At 42.4% G+C, this 18,794-nt stretch overlaps 1 protein-coding gene across 1 annotated transcript in view; it reads right to left on the bottom strand.

The window, feature by feature from the left end:
- Nucleotides 1-18,794, bottom strand: part of LOC134733857 (uncharacterized) — a 150,871-nt gene that overhangs the window by 120,322 nt on the left and 11,755 nt on the right. The window lies entirely within an intron of this gene.

Here is an 18,794-nt window from a genome sequence, read left to right as displayed (position 1 = left end):
TATGTAGCCAGTCCTGGGTTACAGCAGTAGCAAGAAATCAATTGTTGTAGAATCCTTTAGCCATTGACTATTGTAAGGACTTTAACTCTGAATAAGATAAGAAACCATTGAAGGATTCTGAACAGCAGAATGACAAGCTTAGAGTGTTTTTTCTTTTAAATTACTCTGGCTCCTGCCATTAGGATGGATCTAAGAGGACAAGAGCAAAAACAGAGTTTCAGCAAGAATCCAATTAGGAGATAATGATTTTGGTCCACGACGGTGCAGTAGAATCGGAAAGAAATGGTCAGATTCCAGGCATATTTTGGAGGTGAAGCCAGAAACATACGCTGATGGAGATAATGTGGGGCATAAAAGAAAGAGGGGCATCAAAGGTGATCTTAAGTTTTGCGCCTGAGCATTTGGAAGAAGAGAAGAAGACTGAAAGAAGCAGGCTTGGGGTTATGGAGATCGAGAGTTTGGTCGTGGATACGTTGAAGTTTGAGATGTTTATTAGACACTCAAGGGGAAGTGTTGAATAGCTAGGTAGATATGCAAGTCTGGGGTCTGATAAAAACGTTTGGGCTAGAGATTTAAATATTTGGAGGTGGGGAAGATGAGGAGGAACCAGCAAAGGAGAATGAGAAAGGGCAGCCAGTAAAACAAAGGAATCAAGAGGAAGTATAACAGTACTCTAAGATTCAGAGAGGAAAGACGGGACCGTCTTGCGCGTCAGTTAGCCTATGTCAAGATGCTGATAGGTCAAGTAAAATGCAGCTGGGGAAGTGCATGACCATTGGATTTAGCAAGACAGGGACTTGAAAAATGTTGTTTCACTGTGCTATTGGGATCCTTCTCTTTATTGTCTAAATGTGAAACTTCAAGCATGTCAACTCCTTATTTACCCTCATGTCAATAATATTCAGCTACTAATTTTGATAATCCTTTTATCATTTCCACCGTCTTTATACATTTTTTTATTTTATCACACCCAGCCTTTACCAATATTACAATCTAGTTCAGGCCCCTGTTATTTCAGGACTGGATTCCTGAGTACCGCCCCAGGCTGTCTCCTAGTTTAAGCTCACCAGCAACCCATCTTGCTTAGTCATCTGGGAACAAAGCTTTCTTGGGAATTTCCCAGGTTCTTCAGCTCTTAAAAGAAACATACCAATGAGAGACTTCCCTCACCCACTTCCCCACCCCAGTGCACAAACATACCCTCCTGATATACAGCACACTCCTAATACTTGTCAACCCCAAAGGTCTGCCTGAACTCCAAAGAACCCACAGTTAGAATTGCCACCCAGGAATTCCAAAAGGCCTCTTCTAATCATCAGAATTTGAGGGACTGATCCAGTCTCTGTTAATCTATAAGGAAGTGTGAGAGATTGAAATATATCAACACTGATTAAGTTGGGCAAAGGACAGACGCTTTCCAATAAAATATAAGCTCATATACCTATTAGAAAAAAGTAAAACTTTTAAAAACCTGAAAATATTTTACTGCAAGGGCACAGAGCAAGTGGAATTCTCATTTATTGTTGGCAGGAATTCAAAATGGTTCAGCTGCTTTGGAAAATAGTTTGGCAGTTTCTTATAAAGTTAAACAAATTCTTGGCACATGACCCAGCAGTCCCACCCCTAGGTATTTGGCCCAAATAAACTAAAATATATGTCCACATACAGAAAAGTCTAAAAGTGAATGTTTACGGCAGCTTTATTCATAATCACCAACAACTGGAAACAACCCAAATGACCACCAACTGGTGAAGAGATCAATCTTTTAAAAATGTTGTACATCCATAAAATGGAAGCCTGCTCTAGAATAAAAAAGAACTAAGTGTTGATGGACGCAACAACACGGATGCATCTCAAAAGCAGTATCCCAAGGGAAGGGGACGGAGACAAAAGGCTAAGTCCTGAATGATTCCATTTCTATGGCATTCAGGAAAAGGCTAACCCGTACAGATGGAAAATAGATCAGAGTTTACTAGGGGCTGGTGGTGGGTGGAGGTAGGTGACTGCAAAGGGACCTAAGGGAACTTCTTGTGAATTAACTTGATTGTGGTTGTACTTAGATGACTGTATAGGTTGTCAATGTCATAAAATGTATGTTGAAAGTGATGCTTTTGACTGCATGCAAATATAAATAATACCTCAATAAATCTGATTTTAGAAAGAAGCGGCCGGGCGCAGTGGCTCACGCCTGTAATCCCAGCACTTTAGGAGGCTGAGGCAGGTGGATAACAAGATCAGGAGATCAAGACCATCCTGGCTAATATGGTGAAACCCTGTCTCTACTAAAAATACAAAAAAAAATTAGCCGAGTGTGGTGGTGGGCGCCTGTAGTCCCAGCTACTCGGGAGGCTGAGGCAGGAGAATGGCATGAACCCAGGAGGCGGAGCTTGCAGTGAGCTGCGATCGCGCCACTGCACTCCAGCCTGGGCGACTGAGCAAGACTCCGTCTCAAGAAAAAAAAAAAAAAAAAAAAAAAAGAAGTAAGTTAGAATCATGAAAAGCAAATGAGGGCAAGTACTTTGGTTTACTCACTGCTTTCTCCCTAGTACCTGTAACAGTAACTGGCACATGAAAAGTATTTACAGTAAGGAAGGAAGATAGAAAATAGAGAAAGAAAAAGAAAAAGTGAAGGAAGAAAGTGGGGGAGGGAAAGAGGGAAGCAAACAAAATATTTCTGTATTAAAATGTCAACCACTGCACTACTTGCTTGGCAACAATTTGGAAATCATCTAAATGTTCACCCTAAAGGGAATAGGTAAGTACATGATGGTTCATTTATAAAATGACAATATTCAGCCTTTTAAAATGTTTATGAAGTCTTTAATGAAAAATAAAATGCTGAGTTAAGTATGGTGGCTCATGTCTGTAATCCCAACTACTCAAGAGGCTGAGGCAGGAGGATCATTTGAGCCCAGGAGTTCAAGACCAGCCTGCACAAAATAGGGAGACTTCATCTCTAAAAAGATTTTTGAAATTCAACTGGACATGGGGGTATACGTCTGTAGTCCCAGGTACTTGGGAGGCTGAGGCAGAGGATTGGTTGAGCACAGGAGTTCAAGGCTGCAGTGAGCCATGATTGCACCACTGCACTCCAGTCTGGGTGACAGAGGCAGATCTGTCACTAAAAATAGTAACAGTAGGAATAATTTTTTAAAAAATAAATGCTAAAATACAATATTAAGCCGAAATAAGACAGAATTCAAAGTTAAATACACAGCACACTTAGCTTTGTAAAATTTTTAAACATTTCATATAAAAAGTATTCGAAAAAAATAGCCAAAAATTATAATAGTAGGTCTCTACAGGTGAGGAGATTATGCTTACTGGTTTTCAGGTTTTTTCTCACACTTCCCTGTAGGTTCTAGGCTTTCCACATGAGAATAAATCGAAAATAGTATTAAAAAATACTTTAAAAAAATTGATGTTGGCCGAGCGCGGTGGCTCACGCCAGTAATCCCAGCACTTTGGGAGGCCGAGGCGGGAGGATCACGAGGTCAGGAGATCAAGACCATCCTGGCTAACACGATGAAACCCCGTCTCTACTAAAAATACAAAAAATTAGCTGGGCGCGGTGGCGGGCGCCTGTAGTCCCAGCTACTCGGGAGGCTGAGGCAGGAGAATGGCCTGAACCAGGGAGGCGGAGCTTGCAGTGAGCCGAGATGGCGCCACTGCAGTCCCGCCTGGGTGAAAGAGCGAGACTCCGTCTCAAAAAATAATAAATAAATAAATAAATAAATAAATAAATAAATAAATAAATAAAATTGATGTTTAGCAAAAGAATCTAGACACCAGACTACATAAAGTAAGATTCCACTTATATAAGGTACAAAACAGGAAAAACTAAGCTCTGCTATTAGAAGTGAGGACAAAGGTTCCCTGTAGGCTAAAGAGAAAAGAATAGCAAGGAGTATAAGGAGGACTGGGGGCTGCTGGTTATTTAGATATACTCAGTTTTTGAAAATGAATAATTACATTCACGTATATGCACTTTTCTGTATGTATATTATAATTCACTCAAAGTGATTTTAAGAAAAAGTATTATAGTTCTCATCCCAGAAAGAGGCAGAAGTGGATATTTTAAAGATCCTAGAAGTCTTCCTAAAACTATGCCCACAACTAACATTGCCCAATTAATTAATCTATTTTCTTGGTTGAGAACTTAATTCATACCAACAGAACAAGCAACCAAATTTCTTTTAAAAAGTTCAGGACTTAATATACTAACCAGTCCTCCAGATTCTCACAGATCATACTAAATACCCACAAAAGCATTGAAAGGTTGGCAAAGAAATGCCTACTAAACAGGTGTATGCATTAAAGAATTAGGCTACAGAGAGTGCACCACTGCACTCGAACGTGGGCGACAAAAAAAAAAAAAAAAAAAAAGGCTATAAATATGACTCATCTACATGTTTCTACTGGTGAAAAAACTCACTGCCATTTCCTTCCTCTCAAGGAAGTAAGGACGCCTTTTATAGCCCTTTCTCGCAGGTAGATGGATGGCTGGAGGAGAAAGAGGACAGTCAAGCAGAAAAGGAAGAGTGATGAACCTCAGTGGGGTTTGTCCAATTAAAGCCACATCTGAATATAAGAAAGAAAGGATTCCTGAAAAAAATACACATGTACCAGCTACTTATACAGAGGTAGTCAATTAAGGACATGGTATAGAAAGCAAACTGCAATGTTAAGAAATAAAAAATAATTTTTAACCAATGGGTATTTTTAACAAAAATTTGTTAAAATGAGTAAGAGATATGGCAAATAGAAAATATAATAACAAGAATGTGCATTCAGAGAGAGAAAGGAAAATAAATACTTGGGTGTGCTTTCTTCCCTTCCTCCACGTCCTTGTTTTTACCATCAATAAACACTGATCCTTCTCCTGAAAAGTCCCCAAGATATAAATCCTTGCTTTCTCAATCTTGAAGCAATGACTCATCTTTTCAGCACAGCTCTCCCCTTTCCTCTTCCCACGATTCAAAGTATCTTCAATTGAAAGCAGACCAGATTATTTGGCAACTTTAGAAGACAAGCTTTCTTTTCAGTAGTCAGAGCCAAAGGGATTTCCCTGAGGAAAATACTACCAGGAAATGTGCACCAGTAGAAGGAGACTCAGAGACCTGGCCGAGTCCTGCCTGCAGGACAGGCTAACTGAGTCACCTGGCTTGGGACTTTGGGAAGATCAGTTAGTTGATCTGCCTCTCTGTGACCACATCTACAAAATGATAATAATTAACACTGGTGTGCTGCCTACTGCTTACAGTTGTGGGAATCCAATAATGCAATGGTTGTTTAAAAGTTCTCCCTACATTGTACAGCACACAATGATGAGTTCCTGTTACTATTTTACATCAGAAGTCAGTATTGAGAGCTAGCCCATAGGCTCAGGTCAGCTGCAGTGTGAAAGATTAACAGAAAAATTAGATACAGTTCCTAGACCAGGGCTCCCCAGCTGGATGCCTTTGATTTAAAATCAGGCTGTCTCCAAACCTTTTGCCCAGCATGGTGGCTCACGCCTGTAATCCCAGCACTTTGGGAGGCCAAGGCAGGCGGATGGCTTGATCTCAGGGTTTGAGACCAGCCCAGGCAATATGATGAAACCCCAGCTCTATAAAAAATAGAAAAATTAGCTGGGTGTGGTGGCGCATGCCTGTAGTTCCAGCTACTAGGGAAGCAGTGGTGGAGGATCGCTTGAAGCCAGGAGGTGGAGGTTGAAGTGAGCCGAGATTGCACCACCGCACGCCAGCCTGGGTAACAGAGTGAGATCACAAAATAAATAAAACAAAATAAAATCAGGCTGTGACAAGTGTCACTCTCTACATGTAGCAGAAACTGATTCATGGGTAAAAATCAGAAGCTGTACAGTGGCTTCTTTAATCGCGGACCTGGCAACAGAAAAACAACAAAACCATCGCTCCATAGCCCATGGTGCTCTAGTTCCTGCTTCCTTTCCCAAGGCCCAACCTTTGGAGTCCCTGATATAAACTGAAATGCGAATGAATTAAAAACAACATCAAAAATACTTTTAAAGAGCATGGATGTTTAGCAAAAGAATCTAGACACATAAAAGTGCATACAGTAAGATTCCACTTATCTCTGCCCCCACATCCTTCCAACAAATTTCAATTTTGGACTAAAACAATTTACAATTTAAAAGCCTCATAGTGGTGCAAAGGAGGGCCAGACGGAGGACCTGGATCCTAGCACTTCCCGGTGCAGTCACTGTCAGTGTGAGGCACTGCAAAGACCTGCCAACTGAGGAAGACTTGGCCAAAAAGAACAGACAATGGAGCTGAGCTGAGAATGAACGAGGATCAGATGGCAGGCTGTTGCAGTGACCAAGCAGAAGCGCCCAAGGCCAACACAGTGACCACAGATATGAGGACAAAATGACAAACATGAAGGACATCATGTGCTAGTCCAGCAGATTTTAATGCAAATCACATATATACCATTTTACATTTTCTATTAGCCCCTTTAAATAAGTATAAAAGGTATAAGGAAATAGGTGAAAATTATTTTGGTCATATATTTTATTTAACTCAATATATTCAAATTATGATCATTCAATGTATAATCAATATTTTTTAAACATTAATGAAATATTTTACTTTCATCTTTTGTACATACATCTTCCAGAGCCAGTATGTATTTAACACTTACAGTTCAACACCTTGAGGGCTAGCCACATCTCAAGTGCTCAGAAGACACATGTAGCTAGTGGTCATCATCGTGGACAAGGAAAGCCTAGACTCTTAAAACACCTTTAGATGTTTTAGTCTATCTCATTTCATAACCTACAAACTGGACCAGATTTACTAATTTTTAAATCAAAATCTTTGACTCTTAAAAATGGATTGTATGTCCAGTTCATTTCATATTCCAAAATCTTCCACTTGGAGAAGAGTCCACTCACATGAATTTGAACTAAAGGCAATGTTCACCGTGAGTGTTCTAGCTAAAAAAACCACAAAATCCCTAACTCGTCTTCACTGCTAAGACATTAACACACTTCTAACCACAGAGCTGAAAAAGCAAATCTTTTGAAGTGATAATGAGGCAATGACTAGAACTTAACACCTTCTAAAAAGGAAGCTCATTGCTACAGCTATCTAAACCTCTAAGTTCTAATTCAAAACGTCTCAATTTTATTTTTGACAGGGAAAATTGTATCAATTTCTACTATCTAAAAGAGTATTGTTTCTATAATTTCATTCCCTTTTCCTAAAAAAACATAAAAATAACTGAAATTTAATATAATCATCATCGCAGTAACCATTTAATAACAAAACTACTCAGTAGCTGATAATTTTAAGGCAACAACGAAAGATAAAGAATCTGTTTCTCATGAGGTTGGGCATAGCTTCAGGAATGGGGGGGCTTTCTCTTTGCCCTCACCGAGTCAGAAACAGTGCTCGTGTCCTGCAAGGCAAGTTCGGGGCTCAATTCACCTCCCTAACTTCTATCTCAGATGACCTATCTTCCTAAGACACCAAGCCTAGAGTGTATATGAAAACTATACTGGACACCATTTTTTTTCTTACTGCAGCAGATTCCAACTACTGTGCCTTTTTCTGGAAGTCTTGCCACTCAGAGGCAGTCGGGAGCAAGTTCAACCATGTGGCTAGGTAGTCAGACCTTCTTTTGTGCTACCAGGCCTGTCTCTTGGAACTTGGTACTATGAGAGTCCTTACCTCCTTCTCAGAGACAGGTGCCCCACTCAGAAGCAAGTGCCCTAAAACTGAAATACGACAGAAGAAATTCTGCCAGCAGACAGCCTTGAGACTCGAACTGCAACATCAGCTGCTCTCTGGTCTCTGCCTGGTGGCCCACTCTACAGCTTTTGGACTTACCAGCCTCCATAATCATGTAGGTCAGTTCCTTAAAATAAATCTTTCTCTCTGCAGATACACATCCTATTGGCTCTGTTTCTCTGGAGAATCCCGACTTACACCATCATGTGCAACGTTTCAAAAGTGTAGTTGGTGATTTAATGGACTATGCTGCTAGTGATTTCTGACCAAGCCTAGGAGAGTTTGAAGATTCCTCTTGAACATAGGGTTGTCTCTTAAAACATCCATTGCAGCCCTCCCCAACTGCATAGCAGTCATGGGGTTTGGGTGGAGCGGACCTCACCCCTCACTCCAGGGGGGACCACATTGGTGATCCAGACCTAAGCCATTACTGCCCCTAATTCCCTGCCCAAGGAAACTGGTCAGAGATAGTCTGTTTGAAATTTATAGCAAATGTCCTGTCTCCCTCTGAGTGAGAAGGAGGAGCATCTTGGCTCTGTGGCTTCTGCAATTTACCTTGTGACCACAGGGGAAGTCAGCCTTAAGATGAGGAAGGGACAAAACAAGCACAGAAAAGTGGAGCCGTGTGAACCAGGCCTAAAGCCATCCCTGCTTCTAGCATGTTTACCCATTTGAACCAGTCTTATACCTGACCCAATGGCAGTCTCATCTAATGGCTTTAAGCCCTGTTCCCGCTGGATGGGTGGCTCAGAATATAGACATGATGCCCTACGTGTGGTCTCTCCTTTGCCCCACTCTAGCATTGCTGTGTTTGCAGAGCCCCAGCCTCTCTGGAATTTCCATGGTAAGGGTCCCTGATCCTTAGAACTTTAGTCTGCTCAGCTTTATTAGCACTCTAATTTCTCACCAGAACTGGAGCACTGCCCAGCAAACCAGCCACCTGGCAGGGGTTCTGAAACCCTGCCTTATCTTTGTCTCTCTCTCTCCCCCCCACCCCATATATATATGATAGCCCCTGACTTCTTCTGAACGACTGTATCAAACAAGAGAGCAGAATCCCTCCACTCACCACCACCCCCAGCCCATGCCACGGCACTACCACCCACCTGATAGTATGTCAGATGAGGACCCTGGGATAGAGATGCTGCTTGGTCAGAGATTGTTTTCCCACCTTCTGAAAAATTTCCTACCTGCCTCAAAGGCCAACTTTAGAGCCCAGTTCTCCCCAGCCCCACTTCTAGTATTTCAACTTTCCCAGCTAAAATTCCAGCACATTCCGTTAACACATCTTTTTAGTCTGTAAATTGTGAGAGCATGAGGAGTCTTGTGTGGCTGTCTCCCTTGAAAACAGGGTGAAAGTGGCCTAAATGGAGGAGGATGAATGCAATGTGGATGTGGTGATCTCAGCCACTACCCCCGCACCACCAGAATGCAGCTGCACAAACTCCCTTCCAACTGAAGTCTTGCTATGTGTGTTTGAAGAAATGTAGGCACTTGTCCATACCCAAGATATAAGGGGGGTCTGGGAAATACAGTGTTTGTTTAATTCTCCCTTGAGCAAGCAAAACTTAAGGAATCATCACAATGACTGGAAGTGTCAAAATGCATTGAAAGGTTTTAGACCACAAATAGGACATGTTATCTACACTTGTCCTTACTAAGTGCACAGACACTTAAGATGGGAAAAAAAGTACAATCGATGGAAAGCCAAGCTCAGGTTCACACTTTACCAGAACCACTGGCCCTCACTAATGCCTGGTGCTGCTGCCCAGAATGGGTCACCCTGCCACACTTCACTCTCACAGTGGCTTTCTTCCAGAGGCCGACTGTCCTCTCTGCCATCCTTCATATCTGTTTCTACGTCCCTGAGTCTCAATTGCAGGCAGGATTCAAGGTCATTTCAAGAGATTCCCAGTCAAGTTTAAATGAGGGGATACGGCTCAGCACCTGTGTAAGGCTCCTGTCCATTTCATGGCAGTTAGGAAGTCCCCCAATATTTTGTGACCATTATCAGATTTGTTTGTCCTATGCACTCTGAGGAGCTCTAGCTGGTGATTCTGCTGAACACCAGCTGTCTAAGTCTCAGCTTTAGCCCCATGAAGGAACCAAAGTTAAAATCAGGAATGTCAAAGTGGAGTGGGCCTTTGTGTGAAATGTGCTGGGATTCAGGGCCAGACGAAACAGAATGAAAATGTGAGCAAACAATGCTGAGCAAAGAGAAATACGAGCCATGATTTATCCAGCACGTTATCTGTCCCAGGCACTGAACAACTCATATGCCTTCACTGAACCCTCACATCTACCCTATTGAGGTGAGTATTACTGTGACTCCCAATTTACAGATGAGGAAAGTGAGGCAAACAGAGATATAATAACTTACCCAATGTTCTAAAGCTATTAAATGATGGGGCTAGGATTTGAACCCAGTGAGTCTGGTTTCCCATACTTTTTTTTTCTTTTTAGAGATAGGGTCTCACTCTGTTGCCAGGCTGGAGTGCAGTGGTGCTGTCATGGCTCACTGTAACCTTGAACTTCTGGCCTCAAAAAATCATCCCACCTCAGCCTCCAGAGTAGGTAGGACTACAGGTGCATGCCACCGTACCTGGCTAATTTTTTTATTTTTTGCAGAGACGTGGTCTCCCTATGTTGCTCAGGCTGGTCTTAAACTCCTAGCCTGAAGTGAGCCTCCTGCCTTGGCCTCCCAAAGTGCTGGGAGCCACTGCACCCAGCCAGGCTTCTCATACTCTTAATTAACCCCTGCATTCCCTGACAAAGGGACTAGACATGTGCATTATCAGGAAAAGATATCCTTTCTCTTGGATGCTGCTGGGAACACAGTAAACAATTTTGCTTCCCTAAACTCCACATTTTTACCATGTTTCCATTCTAACTATTCCTTTGTGGTGTAGTTTTCTTAAAAATATGCTTATGTCCTCAGATAGGTCCCAGTTAAATTGTTCCTCCCTGCTTTGGCCTAAGGAATACTGTTGCCCTCGTTCTATCTTGATCTTAATAAGTAAGCTCTTACAGTCTTCTATCAGACTGCTGATATACTTAACCACAAATGACTACGGAATAGGATAGAGGTACAATAACTGTGGCTGGCCAGTGCAGGACCTAATAAAAGGCAAAGCCAGGAGAAGCACAAGCTGAACATGCTTAGATTTGTCACATGCAATTATTGGAATCTAAAGCTGTAAACACGTTTTTCAAAAATACAGTCATTGCTTATTAGTCCATAGGAAAATACACACTTTCTAAAAATGACTATTTTATTTTCTCTACCACTATTCGGTGGTTACTAGGAGCCCAAAGTGAGAGTAGAAAGTGGTTTCAAGATTCAGTTCAAAGGTCTCCTCCTACTCTAAAAAATTTCCTAACCACTCCCCACCACTTTGAGTAGAACTCACTGCTCCTTGTGGCATTCTTGCCACAGCTGGCCCAAACTCCCATTACAAGTCAAAGAAATCAAACTGTGATGCCCTTTTTTGTTTACAAATCTCTCCCTCTCTCTTTCTCTCATTTGCTATTAGAGAATAAGCTCTCTTTAAATCACAGAGGAGCAGGGAGGTGATGTAGGAAATAATAACACAGCTAACACTTATCTAATAACACAGCTAACGTTCATCTAATAACACAGCTAATGTTACTTGTCAGGCAGAGGACTACAGATTTTTCATAATTATCTCATTTCACCTTCACGAAGATCCTATGCTGTGTACATTATTCTATCTCCACTTTACAAGTAAGGAAACTGAGGCACAGAGAAGACAAGTCCCTGGCCCTAGATCACATGATGAAGCAGTGGTGGTGGGAGCCCTGAACGCAGGCAGTCCAGCCTCAGAGACTCCACGCTTGATCGCGGTGCTGCACAGTCTCACTCACAAAATGCCTGACCGACCGAAGACTGTCTTGCTCACTCCTAACCAGCAACTAGGATTTCTGTGACAAAATGAACCCATTTCTCAGATGATACATTCCCATGCAGATACAATTATCCTCTATGTAATTTGGAGTAGTAAGAAATTACATTTTCATTTTTGTTTGATTTCTTGTCCGAAAAGACATATTATAAATTTTTCATTCACACAAATGGAGTGTATTTCAATTCTCTTTTTAAAGGTCTAGATGTTAGCAAGTATACATTCTTTGACCAAAGTACTGGTTGTTATAACTTGATGATGTAGGGGACAAGAGATTCTTTTCTCACCCACTGTTAGGTTCACGGCCAAGGCACCTATAACAAAAGACAGATTAACAAGAGAAGTGCTTACAAATGTATTTAATATAAGTGTTTTTTTTAATGCTGAGGTTTGATGAAGAGTGGGCAGCCATGCAGAAGTGTGCTTGGAGGACAAAAGGCTGTGATGCAATGGTCATAAACTGAGGGGAATTTAGCAAGCCTGTTTGTAAGCTACTTCTCTGTGTCCCTGTGTCATCAGAGATAAAAAAAAAAAAAAAAAAAAACATTCCTTTCTTCCTGATATAGAAAGGGCACTTTGTAATGTGGCCTTATGATCTCCTTCAGATAAAGGCCCAAGAATTTTTTTTTTGAAATCGAGTCTTGCTCCCATTGCACAGGCTGGAGTGCAGTGGCGGGATCTCACCTCACTGCAACCTCCACCTCCCGGGTTCAAGTGATTCTCCTTCCTCAGCCTCCCAAGTAGCTGGGATTACAGGTGTGTGCCACCACACCTGGCTAATTTTTGTATTTTTAGTAGAGACGGGGTTTCACCATGTTGGCCAGGCTAGTCTCGAACTCCTGACCTCAGGTGATCCACCCACCTCGGCCTTCCAAAGTGCTAGGATAACAGGCATGAGCCACCGCGCCCGGCCCCAATATTTCTTTTATAACCTGCTTCAGGGGAGAAGTGTGGGAAAAAGTCAGAGAGTCACCTTCTCACTTCTGCTGTTTCTCCAAATGCGCGAGTACCATATTTTCAGGTAGCCTGTTCTAAATCCCATCATTGACAAATGCCTACCAGTAAGAAACAAAAAGGTAACAAAAATCAAGCTGCAGAGTGTAAGACAGTTGAGATGGTAGGCGTGTGGTTCAACTGTGGAATTGTGGGCCATAGAGACAATATTTTTACGTTTCTGAACAGTTAGGGTTTTCTGAGCCCATTTTACTGAATCTTGGAATCTGAGCTAAAAGGACAAGCCTGATGTTAACTTCGAAGTGATTAGTGAGAATGCCAGAGAAATTTACCTCCCCAAAGATACCTGCATTTTCATTTCAAGGAAGAATTAAACTCCCAGGACCATGGAGACATCTCCTGGGATGTAAAGCCAGAGACACTCATCTCATCTTTCCAGTGGGGAAATTTATTTACATTCCAAAAGCTAAGCTCCCAGAATCTTTCCTTCTGTTCCCAAGGAGAATGTGCTTATACCCGGGAGCAAAGGATTTCTCGTCATTTCTCAGAGGCGGAGGGGAAAGTTGGCCCTTTCTCCTATATAAATGCCCAGATTCATTTTGGAGGGTGTCCTCACTTACAGTAGACACCATTACATATAGGATGACATGTGCAGCCTAATGTACATCTGGGTCTCATTGCATAGCCCCAGAGATAAGAACTGGGACAAAAGAGAGCTGACAAAATTATTTGCTGTAAATTAAAAAAAAAAAAAGTGTTTTGCTCTAGAAATCTAGTATTGCCATTCAAGATAATCACATTAAATATAGATACTTAAAACGTAACAGGACTATATGCCCTGCCTAGAACCAATGAAAATGGAATTCTGTCTGCTGACTAAACAAAACATATCTGTTGGCTGAATTTAGGCTCTGAGCTGCTAGTTTGTGGTAATTATATAAGGTATGCCCTGCCTTTTGAAAAATGAGCCATCACATCATGATTTGAAAGGCACGCAAAATACTCTTTTGCCCGGGGCAAAGTATCTTATTGTATCCTTTCTTGTCAAGACCTCCAGCGTAACCATTGGACACACTGGTTCTGCTAGTTAAGAACTGTTTGAATGTCAAAATGTCTAGGAGTGTCCACCCCAAAATGGTTATCAAGTACTGATGTCAATAAATTAATTTGTTCAATTTGTTCATCTATCATTACCCAGAGCCATCTAAGAGCATCTGCTATGGAATACAGAACCATTGACCTAGATGTTGATGAAAGATAAGGATGGAGGGACGCCTTTAGCTGAAGCCTTGTGAGCTAGGGAAGTTTTTGTTATTCTCCAAGTAGGAGGACTCTGGGCTTCTGAGAAGCAGCAAGAAGCCACTGGGCTTTGGTGTGTGGTGAAGGAAGTAAGGAGACTGGAGGGGAAGACGCACTGAAAGAGGAAGTGTGAGGCTCTGAGGACAAACTGCATGCTTCTTTAGATTACTCAGTTCTTTTTAGCAAGTTTTTTCAGCCTGGTGTTTAGTGTGACATTGGGAAATGTTTTCTAAAAGAGTAGGGTAGCTGCCCTTTATGATGCTGAAATGGCTAAAAATTTCATGGCTAGAAATGAAATTCATCGTGCTTTTTTGTTTTCTTTTTCTTTTTTTTTTTTTTTGAGATGGAGTCTCGCTCTGTCGCCCAGGCTGGAGTGCAGTGGCGCGATCTCGGCTCACTGCAAGCTCCGCCTCCTGGGTTCACGCCATTCTCCTGCCTCAGCCTCTCTGAGTAGCTGGGACTACAGGCGCCTGCCACCACGCCCGGCTAATTTTTTGTATTTTTAGTAGAGATGGGGTTTCACCGTGGTCTCGATCTCCTGACCTCGTGATCCGCCCGCCTCGGCCTCCCAAAGTGCTGGGATTACAAGCGTGAGCCACCGCGCCCGGCCCTTTCTTTTTTTTTTAAGATGGAGTCTTGCTCTGTCACCCAGGCTGGAGTGCAATGGCACAATCTCAGCTCACTGTAACCTCCGCCTCCCCAGTTCAAGCCACTCTTCTCCCTCAGCCTCCCAAGTAGCTGGGACCACAGGCGTACGCCGCTACACCAGCTAATTTTTTAATTTTTGGTAGAGATGGGGTTTCACCATGTTGGCCAGGCTGGTCTCGAACTCCTGCCCTAGTGATCCACCCACCTCAGCCTCCCAAAGTGCTGGGATTACAGGCGTGAGCCACCGCACCTGGCCTGTTGTGCGCTTTTAGTTGAAAGGAACAGAGACATTTAGGTTACCTTTAGTGACAAGGGATGTTGGTGAAGATGTGTGGGAACGTCAGAAGAGGAAAGCCTCTCCAATGAGCTAGTGCCCAGGGAGCACAGTGAGGGAGCACCATTCGGGGCACATGGCAGTTCTGCTAAGCCTCTGGCTGCTGGGCCTCTTGTTCTCCCCTCAACAAGTGATCTTCTTTGCTTACTATTCTAGTCTTCTACATGCTCTACTTGAGTTTGTTGTTTCTTCTTTTCTCCTTTCTCCCTTCCACTCAGTCATCCTCTTCTCCATCACGGTTTACATTCCAACTCTCTGAAAGCGAATCTATTTAGGTTGGCCTGACATTGAGTGAAAAAAAAAAAAATCTGCACGATTAACAGAAAATCGAACTGATGGTGACTTAAATCAATAGGGGTTTATTTTTTTCTCCCATAAGCCAAAGGCAGGTGGTCATAGACATTAGTTCAGAAACTCAATGCTGACGATGATTCAGGCTTTCTATCTTCCTCTTCTTCCACTGGTAGCTGTTGACTTTTCATCTTCAATCTTGTTGCCTCATGGTTGCAAAATGCCAAGATCTGCTGCAGATCTAGGCATCACTGGATCTACATTCAAGGCAAGAAGACTGGAAAAGGGCCAAGGCCAGCAAACTCTCCCATTGCATCTGCCCCTTCTATGAGAAAGGAAAAGTTCTCGCAGAATGCTTTCCAATCCTCTCCCCCATTATACTCCTGACACCCACCACACATATACGTACCTCACAGACTTCTGCTTGTGTTTCGCTGACCAAAACTACATCATATACCTACACTTAGCTGCCACAAAGGCTGGGAAAGTGAGTAATGAGCCTGTCTAGCCTCTGCAGTAGGGAGGCAGCAAGATAGAAGGGGACTGAGAAGAGCTGTTAGCAGTCAGCTAATGAGTAGTATCTGCCACAGTCACCACGCAGCATGTGACATCTACCCTAGGCAGTGCTCTAAGACAACCAACTACTAGAATACTTGACTGTCTATGGATAACCATCTTCAAGCCAGGGGTTGGTCTGATACAATCGGATGTCAGCATGAGAGCTAAGAAGAGGGTTGAGCGCAAGGCAAGAGGATAGTGCTTTGTTGAGTACTAGTATGATATCCAAATATCTCTCTAAATTCTTATCAGTGACCCAATTATAGCTTAGCCAGCCATAAATTCAACTATACCTGCTTCAGTCCCACACCTCTTTACAAGCTTGTTTTCTTCATCATATATTTATTTAATAAGTGGCCACAGACATTGGTTCAGCTGCTCAATGCTGACACTGATGATTCAGGATTATAATCATAATCATACTATTGATGATTCAGGATCATCAATATTCCATAAATATTAATGGAGTAATAGGCACTTGGCTAGGTGCTCGGGATCTGACAGTGAAGAAAACAAATTTATTTTTTAGAGGAAGAGGGAGACTACTGAAACAAAATTTTCTATGTGTGTATATACATATTTTATGTATGCACACACACACACACACACACACACACGGATGCATTTCCTTAAATCTCAGATTAAGTCCCTGTTTATGCACCTATAATCGTGTTGCTCTCCTTGGTAACAATTACTACAATTTCAGTAATTATTTGTGAAATATATATATATATATGCATATATTTAACACATACAATATATTCATATTTAATTCAAATTTAATAGATATATTAAATTTCCAGTAGAATCTCCAGATAGTAATAAGTACTATGGAATAAACAAAGTTAAATAAGGGCCAGTGTAAAGGCATGGGTAGAGTGTGAGAGGGCAAGAGTATTGGCTATAATTTACAGACTCATCAGGGGAATTTAGAACTATATGCTTCAGCTACAAACCTTCACGCTGTCTCCTTTAAAGGGAAGCTGGCAGACATTTCTGCTTTGGAGAAAAGAGGAAGGAAATGCATTGTGCTCAGAGCCAAAATGCACAGTTTGTTCCGCACACACAGGCTCTGTTCTCATTGGATCATATTTCTAGCTTCTTAAATTGTTTTATTTGGCCTATTAACTTGAAATGCAGGTGAGTATGGTCTTCAAAATGTAGCCTGGCTCCTGAGCAGCAGCACTTCAGTATACACTTGGCTTTGGAATGATCTACGCTCCTCCCCAATTTGTTTTCTTCATTTTAAAAACTAATCTGAGACTCTAGTGGGGACCAACGTATACTTGGATATTCCCCAGCCATTAGGCATTGGAAATTTATCAAGGAAAGCTGGCACCGCTCATTTGTTTCTGTGTTAGCTGTACGAGATTTTTATATGGGATTTAAAAATACAGTTTATTGTTCTTCTTCCTACCTCTCTTATTAGCCGGTGGCCACCCCCATCCTTTAACTTTATTCAGGCTAATTTTACCTTATCCTTCAGGTCACAACATAATGGTAACTTCCTTAAAACAGAATTTCCCTAAATCCAGACACAGTGGCTCACACCTGTAATCCCAGCATTTTGGGAGCCTGAGGCAGGAGAATCATTTGAGCCCAGGAGTTTGAGACCAGCCTGAGCAACACAGCAAGACCCCAGCTCTATAAAAAATTTAAAAACTAGCCAGGCATAAGGGCAGGCAAGGTGGCTCACTCCTGTAATCCCAGAACTTTGGGAGGCCAAGGTGGGCAGATTGCTTGAGCTCAGGAGTTTGAGATCAGCCTGGGCAACATGGTGAAACCCCATCTCTACAAAAGACACAAAAAAACGCCTGTGGTCCCAGCTACTTGGGAGGCTGAGGTGGAAGGATGGCTTGCGCCTGGGAGGTGGAGGTTGCAGTCAGCTGAGATTGTGCCACTGTACCCCAGCTTAGGTGATACAGCCAGACCCTGTCTCAAAAAAAAAAAAAAAATTAGCCAGGCATGGTGGTGTACACCTGTAGTCTCAGCTATTTGGGAGGCTGGGGCAAGAGGATCATTTGAGCCCAGGAGTTTGAGGCTACAGTAAGCTATGATCATGCCTCTGCACTGCAGCCTAGGCGACAGAGTGAGACCCTGTCTCAAAAGAAAGAAAAAAGAAAGACTTTCCTTAAAATGTAGACTAAGTTAAATTCCTGTTTATGCTCCTTTAATCTCTTCCCAATGCTATCCTTGGGAATGATGATCACGATTTCAGTACTTGTGTAATTCCTTGTTTAACAGCTATCTCCCTCAGTAGACGGTAAGCTCTGTGAGGGCAGGGGCCATGTCTGTCTTGCTCAGGTCTTTATCTCAGTGCCTGGCCATATCAGTCACACGCAGTATCACTTGATGATATTCACCCAATTAATAAATATATTTAGTCTCCAAATGACTAACAAGCACAGTCTTCAGAAGGATGCGTAGGGTGACTGGTGCTGTGATTGTGAAACTTGCCCAGATCCCTCAGGAACAGAAGACTTCCTGATGCTAGGAGTGCTGCCAGTAGACACCCTCAACCGTCAGCCTTCCTCTGGGGAATGCCTCCATGAAAGAAATGGACAGCCCCAAAATCATAACAGTTGGTATTCAATGACTAATCAGTGCTGGGCTTTAAGCCCCAGCCCCTCATACCAACTCAAGACACCTTTCCAAGGCCATCCCAACTCCAGAGCGCCCCTTGGGAGCCTTTACTGGGATGGCATCACAGATCAACTTCTTCCTCTGCTCTGCTTCCTCCACCTCCCCTTCACAGGCGTTTATTCCAAGAGCACTCCCTAATCAATGCCTTATACCTTAATCTTGACCTCAGAGTTTACTGCCAGGGTAACCCAGCCTGTGACGAGTGCCACAAAAATGTTTACAAACTGGATATCATATTTTGTCCTACTCCATAAATGCCTAAACAGTAAAGATCAGTTATTTATCCTGGCATCCTTACAACGACTAGAAAGTGTCTTTCATATAGTGGACATCAGAAACACATCAAAGGAAATATTCTCCCTAAACTTAGTCTAGATTGAGCTAAATTCT

This window comes from Symphalangus syndactylus, chromosome 2 (genome assembly GCF_028878055.3).
Source record: "Symphalangus syndactylus isolate Jambi chromosome 2, NHGRI_mSymSyn1-v2.1_pri, whole genome shotgun sequence".
Taxonomy (NCBI): Eukaryota; Metazoa; Chordata; class Mammalia; order Primates; family Hylobatidae; genus Symphalangus; species Symphalangus syndactylus.
This window is presented reverse-complemented; position numbering and strand designations above follow the sequence as displayed.